This window comes from Gossypium arboreum, chromosome 6 (genome assembly GCF_025698485.1).
Source record: "Gossypium arboreum isolate Shixiya-1 chromosome 6, ASM2569848v2, whole genome shotgun sequence".
Classification (NCBI taxonomy): Eukaryota; Viridiplantae; Streptophyta; class Magnoliopsida; order Malvales; family Malvaceae; genus Gossypium; species Gossypium arboreum.
This window is the reverse complement of record NC_069075.1, coordinates 98647457-98656962: the sequence shown is the minus strand read 5'-3', so window position 1 is coordinate 98656962 and position 9506 is coordinate 98647457. Positions and strand designations below refer to the sequence as shown.

At 36.4% G+C, this 9506-nt stretch overlaps 1 non-coding gene across 1 annotated transcript; it reads right to left on the bottom strand.

Moving 5' to 3' along the window:
• Positions 1–8289: 8289 nt before the first annotated feature.
• On the bottom strand, positions 8290–8396 carry LOC128294252 (small nucleolar RNA R71). Its single transcript, XR_008284566.1, has one exon. It is a non-coding gene; the product is annotated as a small nucleolar RNA R71 (small nucleolar RNA).
• Positions 8397–9506: the final 1110 nt, after the last annotated feature.

Here is a 9506-nt window from a genome sequence, read left to right as displayed (position 1 = left end):
AAAATCGACAAGATAAAGTAAATGAAAGAGCTGATTGTATTGAAATTAAGCTCAAATCTAAAGAGTTATAATGCTTCCACAATTTAGATCTCTTAAAATCAACAAGAACAAATAAAAGAAATCTAAAACTTAAGAATGAAAGAAAACTAAACTAAATTTTAAAGAAAGAATCTAGGCTAAAGGAATGATGTTCATAACAGGTGACAAATGATCCTATTTATAGCCTTCAGGTGACCGTCATCCTTAACCCTAGGTTAGTTGATGTTCTCGAGCTTAAAGTTTGATTGTGCATACCAAAATGCCCATGCTTCGTGTACACAATCAAACTTTAAGCTCGGGAACATCAACTAACCTAGGGTTAAGGACGACGGTCACCTGAAGGCTATAAATAGGATCATTTGTCACCTATTATGAACATAAAACTTTAAGCTTGGGAACATCAACTAACCTAGGTTTAAGGACGACGGTCACTTGAAGGCTATAAATAGGCTATAAAGTTTGATTGTGCATACCAAAATGCCCATACTTCGTGTACACAATCAAACTTTAAGCTTGGGAACATCAACTAACCTAAAGTTAAGGACGATGGTCACCTGAAGCCTTCAGGTCCTGTGTTGCGACATAGCAATCAATACACTTCTTTGCAGCTATCTTTAGGGGTATGTCGCAACACCCTCAGTCTATGTCACGACATCAAAGGCAATCTTGAGTTTTCTCCATTCTGCTCCCTGTGTTGTGACATTGAATCATCCGTGTTGCGACATAGCGACCAATGTCATTTAGTGCACCTTCTATTGGTCTCCTACACACTCACAAAGTGTGTTAGCTCACCCTTAGGCCTCATTCGAACCCTAAGGTGAATAAAAGACTCAATTTGCATATTTTATTAAATGTAAATAAAACTATGAAAACTAAACTAAAACATAATGAAAATGCTTGTATTTAAGCTCCTTAAATGTGAAAACTAGTTTAATCTGCTACAACGAATTAGATAGGTCAAACCCTTGAACAAATATGATACAAGTATTGTCTTTGGAGCAAATGACTTAGGCAGTTCATGCTAACTAACAACTTTTGATCTCAAATATCTATGTTCAATATGTTACAAAATATACAAGTACTAAGGGCCTCACCTGTAAGAGTCCATTAATAAATCATACAAGTACTTTGATTATCCAAGGAGAATACAAATAGTCATTTATGCGTATGTTTAGTATAATGTCCATTCACACATGAGGATATTTAGGTCATATAGGATTTTTCGGCTTGTAACGTTCTGAGGCTTGGAACATGCATGGAATTCAAAGATAGTAAGCATCAAGAGGGTTACAAACACGAAAATAGTTTGGGACATCGTATTAATCTCTATTCTTCCCTCTTAGTGACCCTTTCTTGCTCATCACTTTATTTCTCCTTCTCTCACCCTCCTTGTCTCCCTATATATGTAACATCTTAAAATAGGGCTTAAACAGAACAGTGGTTGCGAAATCATGAATTTGAGATAGAAAAGTTTACTGTGATTAATTTTATGATTTACCGAGTGATTAGATGCATGTGTTAGAATACCGATAATAAATTTCAGTGATTGCATGTCCGATTTGCATATTAGGGCTTAATTGAAAAAGTTGATAAATATGAGTTCTAAATGCTAAGGGATTAAATTGAAGTGCATAATTAAAGTAGAGGTCCTTAAATGGTAATTAGGCCATTATATTTTTATGGACAAAAATGGATATACATAGGTAGAAATAACTAAAAAATTTAATGAAGGGCATTTTAGTAAAGTGTCAAATAAAAGAATTAAAAAGGGAAAAAGATGGAAAAAATGTGCTCATCTTCTTCCTTAGGCCGAATGTCAAGCGTGCTCCATAGCTAGGGTTTGTTTCAAGCTTCCAAGCTCCATAGTAAGTGATTCCAAGCCCTGTTTTTTTATATTCTTTACGTTTTTGGAGTCCTGGTAACTTGATTAAGCTTATTCTAGCAATAATTTAAACTAGGGTTTATATTTGGAAAAATACCCATAGGTGAAATGTGTTTATTTTGATGTTTTATGGTAGACTATGAAGCTTGAAATTGTGTTAAACAACTTTTGCTAAGCAAATTTACGTGAAAACGAGTAAAACGACATAATCGGTAAAAATACCTAATGTTCATAAGTACATGTTAGAGTGAGAATTTGATGTTTCCATAGAAAGGAAAAATGATCAGCATGTCATAAAACATAAGAAACTAGGATGAAGTTTAATTTTTGAGCCTTGGGGAAAAAGTGTAAATATGTAAAAGTTTAGAGGCAAAAGTGTAATTTTTCCAAAGATTGAGTCAAGGACTGTTTTAATAAATGTGAGTATTAAATAAGATAAATTTGTTATTATAGATCAAGAAAAATGAAATCCGAAGTTAGACAGGGGAAAGAAAAAGATAGTGGACTAAATCGATATAGTTGATCGTATTTTGTTTCGAGGTAAGTTTGCAGTAAATAAATGCAATATTATATTATTTTATGTTAATGTTGTTAATTTCCAGCATGTGTATATTTATTTTATGAAATTATTCAACGAATACTCAAGCATGAATTGACGGAGAAGTAATTTCAAAAAGTCCCGGTTGAACCTTAGGAATGTAACACCCCGTACCCGAGTCCGTTACCGGAATCGAACACAAGGTGCACACAGACTTAACTATTTTCACAGTCCATTTAGAAATTTCCAGACAAGCTGGTTATTGCATCACTGTCTCCTTAAAAATCATATCTTGAGTTTCAGAGCTCAAAAATTTGTTTCGTAATTTTTCGCTGAAACTAGACTCATATGTCCATCTACATATTTTTTTCTAGAATTTTTGGTCGAGCCAATTGGTACAGTTTATTAGTTAAAGTCTCCCCTATCCCAGGGTTGGACTACACCGACCTTTGTGCATTACGAATTGAATATCTTCTAGTACAGGGCTTTAATACTGATGTCGTTTGTTTCTATAGAAACTAGACTCAGAGAGGAATCTATACATATATTGAATGACTCCTAATTATCTCTGGTTAATTTACAATGAATTTCCAAAGTCGGAACAGGGGATCCAGAAACCGTTCTGGCCCTGTTTCACGAGTACTTTAATATCTCTTAACATGTAACTCCTATGACCGTTTCGTTTCTTCCATATGAAAGTAGGCTCATCAAGGTTCATTTACATAATTTATTCACTATTTAATACCATTCCTACTATTTTTAGTGATTTTTCACATCCACATCACTGCTGCAGTCAGCATCTGTCTTTAAGGTAGGCTTTACCTATTTCATGATTTCCATGATTCAATTGCCCCTTTTTGCATACATAGCACAAAGTGTGATCATGATTAACCATTCCAATGGCTAATCGTTTCAAAACAATTCCATACCTCATAATGATCGACATACAAACGATTATAGTACTATACAAAAAAACGTATATAAGCCATTTTCGCATGGCTATCCAAGTTTACACAAAACCGAAAGGTACATGACCTTCAACCAAAGGGTAGTCCTATACATGCCATTTCAAAGTTCAACCAAAATTATACCAAAATGGAGGCTTTGATAGTGTGGATGACTTCGACTTCAATGATCCCGAATCCGATAGCTAACGAGCAAAATCTATAAAACAGAGAAACAAAGAAAACAGAGTAAGCAATTTATGCTTAGTAAGTTTGAGCAAGAAATTCCAGCACAACAAAAGCATAGCATTCATAAAGCTAACGGATAATTTCATATGCACAAATTCTCAATATCATACTCATTTCACATTCCAACCCCTATGTTCATACATAAGGGATCACCTTAGTCAAATACCGGAAACTCGTTACTCGACTGAGCGAATATTATTCGAAGGGAATCAACTAATTCAAGCTCATATGAACATACCTCATTGCTGGAATTTTTTCAAGCGCATTAACTGAAATTTTACAGCAAGATCGCTTATTCTAGAATCACGTACCTTGAATTTAACCGGATATAACGACTCGCTCAAATGCCTTCGGACGAAGCCCGGTTATAGCGACTTCATACGAATGCCTTCGGACTTAACCCGGTTTAGTAACTTGCACAATGCCTTCGGCTTAGCCCGGTTTATTAACTCATACGAATGCCTTCGGATCCTAGTCCGGATATAGTCACTTAGCACAAAGCCTTCGGGACTTAGCCCGACATCATTCAATAACCGAGCACAATTATCAATAAATTATGACACATTCAGTATTTCATTTTCAATAGCAAAACTCAAACACAAGGCACTTTTTACACTTGAAATTTCGGCTCAATAGCCACACACAAAGAGCATGATTTTAATTTGCTTTAAACATGATCTAATCAATTCAAATTTAAGCTCTATTACTCAAGAACTTACCTCGGACGTGGTCGAACGATTTCGACGGCTATTCGATGACTTTTTCCTTCCCTTATCGGATTTAGCTCCCTTTGCTCTTGAGCTTAATTTAACAAATAAATTGGTTTTATCATTTGAGCATCGAAGAGGAATTCAAGATACTTAGCCAATATATATACTCATTAGGCATCAAAGTCGCATATGTACGAAATCATGAATCGAACTCAACACATTAGTTAATATTCCTCTTAGCGAATTTTCTAAGCCAAGAATAGGCATCAATATGCTTGCCTCTAACCGAATGCATGCACACCAATTTCCCTCATGTGGCGAATATACATGTCCATGTTGAGGCCAATTATACACTTAATACCACACAAAACAGCATACATTTTACTACTAACGCATTACATATCGTAGCTCAATACACATCTCTCATTTACTTCATAATCGAGACATCATCACAAGCAAATATACACCTTGAAATAGCATATATGTCATACCAATACATCGTGTGCAAACATATATACATATATATATGCTAGAGCCGAATCTCAAGTTGATTGTAACTAAACATGAACAAAATTTCAATACACAAATCTTACTTTCCATGCAATGAGCATAAATCACACTTATGGATGTACCATGGCGAATACATCACAACACCATAATTTTGGTCATGATTAAACAAAGAACTTAGTATCTCATTCAAAATGCTAAAAGAAAATCTAAGAGTCCTCAATCCCCATCACATGTATCATTATCAAGCTTGATATTTAGCATGCAATGGCATTAACACCACATTTACTTTGGCGAATTTCATTCCCATGACATAGCAAAGATTTGAACCATGGGCTACCAAGAACATCAAGCTAGCAACTAAAACATGCATGAATCTCATGGCACAACCTCAAACATACCTTAATCTTGATGCAAGTATAGCCAACCTCTTCCTAATCCTCTTCCAAAACAAACATGAAGCAAAATTCCTTCCTTCCTCTAGTATTTTCGGTCAAGAGAGAATGAAAAGATGGATGAACAATTTTTTCTTTTCTCTTCCACAATGCACGGCAATGGGGGTTTCACTCACACACACATTTTTTTTTTCTTTCTTTATTACCCATACTTATTTGTTTATTGTTTCTCCCTAATGCACCAACAAAACATGTTTCATGACATGTTTAGCCCATGATTCCTTGTCATGGCCGGCCACTACAACTTGGGGGGGGATTTGACATGCAAGTCCTCCCCTTTGACTACATGCACTATTAGGTCCTTATAGATTAGCCTTTCACTTTTCAAAAGTGTCACACAAGTCCTACTAACTGAATTCACATGCAATCGGCTAAATCGGAACTTGAAATTTTCACACATTCATAATTACATATTCTAGACAATAAATATTACATTCAAACATTTCAGTGACTCGGTTTAGCGGTCCCGAAACCACTTCCCGACTAGGGTCAATTTTGGGCTGTCACAAGGAATGTGTAGGATACAAATGTCATGACATTAGGGTTTAAGTATACCATGTAAGACCATGCCAAGGCATGGCAATTGGTAAGGTTTCTAAGGCAAGGATACCATGTAAGACCATGTCAAGACATGGCATTGATAAGTTACTATAAGGCAAAGGTTCCATGTAAGACCATGCCAAGGCATGTCATTGGTGAGTTCATAAGGCAAGGATACCATGTAAGACCATGTCGAGACATGGCAATGGTAAGTTTCAAAAGGATACCACGTAAGACCATGACAAGTCATGGCAATGGTAAGGTACCCGTGTATTGATAAACGCCAAATTATACATAGTTTTACCCCCAATACTTAGCATATTTATGGATGTTTACTTCCAGATTTGTGGATTTTGGTGCTCTTAATCCGGTTGTTTCATGTTTTGTACGCAGGATAGCACCAACAGTCAAAAGGAGCCAAAAACAAGCTAAAAAGGGACAAAACGGACCAAATTGAGAAGTTCACACGGCTTAAGCCTTGCCACACGGGCTACTCACACACCTGTGTCCTTCGAGGGTGTCGACCAAGGCTCTCAAGATTCACACGGCCTGGCCATTGACCCACACGGCTGTGTGCAATTTAACAGATCGAACACGACCTGGCAAACAAGTCACTCGGTCGTGGCACACGGGCGTGTCCCTTTTTCAAAGAGTTGTATTTTACTTGGAAAAGGGTACTTAAGGAGGAAGAAAGTCAATCCAAAGCCTATATAAACACCCTAAGTATGACCTAGAAAGGAGGCCTCTTCCAGAAATTTTCTGGAATACAGAACCACACGCCAGGAATTATTTGAAGGAAGCCAGACGATCCATCCTAAAAGCCGGAGCTACTCTAAGACTAAAGATCTCTCTCAGAATTCCTTCAGGGGTTTTAGAGTTTTCTTCATGTTTTGTTATTTTTATACTTTTGAGATGTATTCTTATTTTATTATGAACTAAACCCCTTAGATACCTAAGGGGGATAAAACCTATGATGGATCTTGTTATTATTATCTAAACTGTATGATAAATACTTGATTTGTTCTTAATTATGTGTTCTTAATGCTTGAGTTAATATTCCGGGTATTAATTCATGATTTGATGTGCTTATGCAGAGGACGAATAGATCCTGCCTTAGAGTAGATTTGGCATAATTAAGCAGTGTTGATCGAATGCGTAGAAATAGGTTACGAGATTTTGCCGGATTAGGGTGAAACCTAATATGAGAGTCCATAGAGTGATTTACTGCTTCCCTAGGAGTTTTAATTAAGAAAGAAATTTCGATTAATTCAACTGAGGGTTAGACGTTATTAGTCTCGAAAGGGATAATAACATAGGTTAGGGAATCTCACGCATCAAGTCAAGTGAATAAACCATCTGGTTCAGTGTCAGATAACAAGTGAAATCTAGGTTGATTCCTCCTTGGGTGTCGTCTTTATCAATTGCTTTTCTTCAAGTCTTTTTCCAAATTTTCTCTTTGCTTTAATTAAATTAGTTAATTAGTTTAGATAATTAGTTTAATAAACAAACCCTTTTATTCTTAGGCTAGATAATAAAGAGATAGTTATTACTAGTACTTTTGGGTTCCTTAGATACGATATCCCGATCTTGCCATTACTATACTATTGTTCGATAGGTGCACTTTCCTTTTCGTTGTGATAATAGTTAGTCTAGGTTTGACCTTCATTATAAATATTTATTACTTGTTACGAATCACACGATCAAGTTTTTGGCATCGTTGCCGGGGAATCAAAATATTAGGAACGCTAAATTTTTATTACTTTAGCCATTTATTTTCCTTGCAATTTAATTTTAGTTTATTATTATTAGTTATTAATTTACTTATTTTTCTTTTGGCAGGTTTTTATAGTTTATGACTAGAAGAAACACGCTAGGACTATTACTTTTTGACGAAGAAATCGATCGCACAGTTCGTAGAAATCAAAGAGAAATAAGGCATAGCTTACGATACACGGAGAACGAGCGAGAAGACGATACTCAACCCCCAACCGACGAGATGGTTGAAAACCAAGGCAATCAGCTACCTCCTGCAATTGCGGCTAATCAAAATCCTGCTCCACGTACTATGTATGATTATGCTAAACCTTCTTTAACAGGAACTAGATATAGCATAGTTAGACCTCCTGTAGCTGCAAATACTTTTGAATTAAAACCTAACACTATTCATATGATACAGCAGTTTGTTCAGTTTGATGGTTTGCAGGATGAAGATCCTAACGCTCACTTAGCGAACTTTTTGGAATTTTGTGATACATTTAAAATCAATGGCATTTCTGATGATGCCATACATCTTTGGTTGTTTCCCTTTTCACTGAGAAACAAAGCTAAACAGTGGTTGAACTCGTTACCACGAGGGTCTATCACTATTTGGGAACAAATGACCGAGAAATTTTTACTAAAATATTTTTCGCTGGCTAAAATGGCTAAATTACGTAATGATATCTCTTCTTTTGTGTAGATGGATTTAGAAACACTTTACGATGCATGGGAGAGATACAAGGACTTATTGCGAAGGTGCCCTCACCATGGGTTACCGCTTTGGCTTCAAGTACAAACATTCCACAATGGCCTGAATCCCTCGACTCGGCAAATGGTTGACACAGCTGCTGGCGAAACCATCAACAATAAAACACTGGAAGATGCCTATGAATTTATAGAGGAGATGTCACCGAATAACTATCATTGGCAAGTTATGAGGGCAAAGCCAACGAAATCAGCCGGATTTTATAACATCGATTCAGTCACCATGCTCTCTAATCAGGTAGAACTTCTCAATAAAAAGATTGATGGTTTACTTGGTTCTACGCAGGTACATCCAGTAATGAGGTGTGACTTAAGTGGCGGAGCTGTGCATACAAAATACCAATCCTTCAATCCTACAATTGAAGAAGAACAAGTCAACTATATGAGTAACAATAACTTCTAATCTCCAAATAACCCATACAATAATACTTATAATGCAGGTTGGAGGAACCACCCAAATTTCTCCTAGGATGGTCAAGGGAATCAAAAGCCACAAAATCCTCAGGGTTTTCAACAGCCACCTTATCAACAAGAGAAGAAACCAAACCTTGAAAAGATGCTTTCTAAATTCATCTCAGTGTCAGAAACCTGTTTCCAAAATACCGAGACAGCACTTAAGAATCAACAAGCATCGATCCAAGGACTCGAAACTCAGATAGGCCAGCTATCCAAACTAATCTCCGAATGACCACAAGGTAGCTTACCAAGTAATACTGAACCTAATCCGAGGGAACACCTCAATGCATTTAGTACTCAAAATAAGGAAGGGTTCATTGCACCGGAGCCAGAATTACAGCAAGACAACGCGATGAACAAAGGTCGAAAAGAGGTAAACGATAATGATCCTAAACAGGTAAGTACGAATCATGAACCTCATGTGCCATATCCTAAAGCAATGATGAAAGACAGAACAGAAGAACAATTTGGTAAGCTTGTCAAACTCTTAAAGAAATTACATATTAACTTACCCTTTATTGAAGTTCTGTCGCAGATGTCCAACTTAGCAAAATTCTTAAAGGAACTTCTGAGCAATAAAATAAAATTAGACGCTACATCGTATGTGGAACTCAATGCAGTCTGCTCAGGTATTCTAAAGAATAAGCTACCTAACAAATTGAA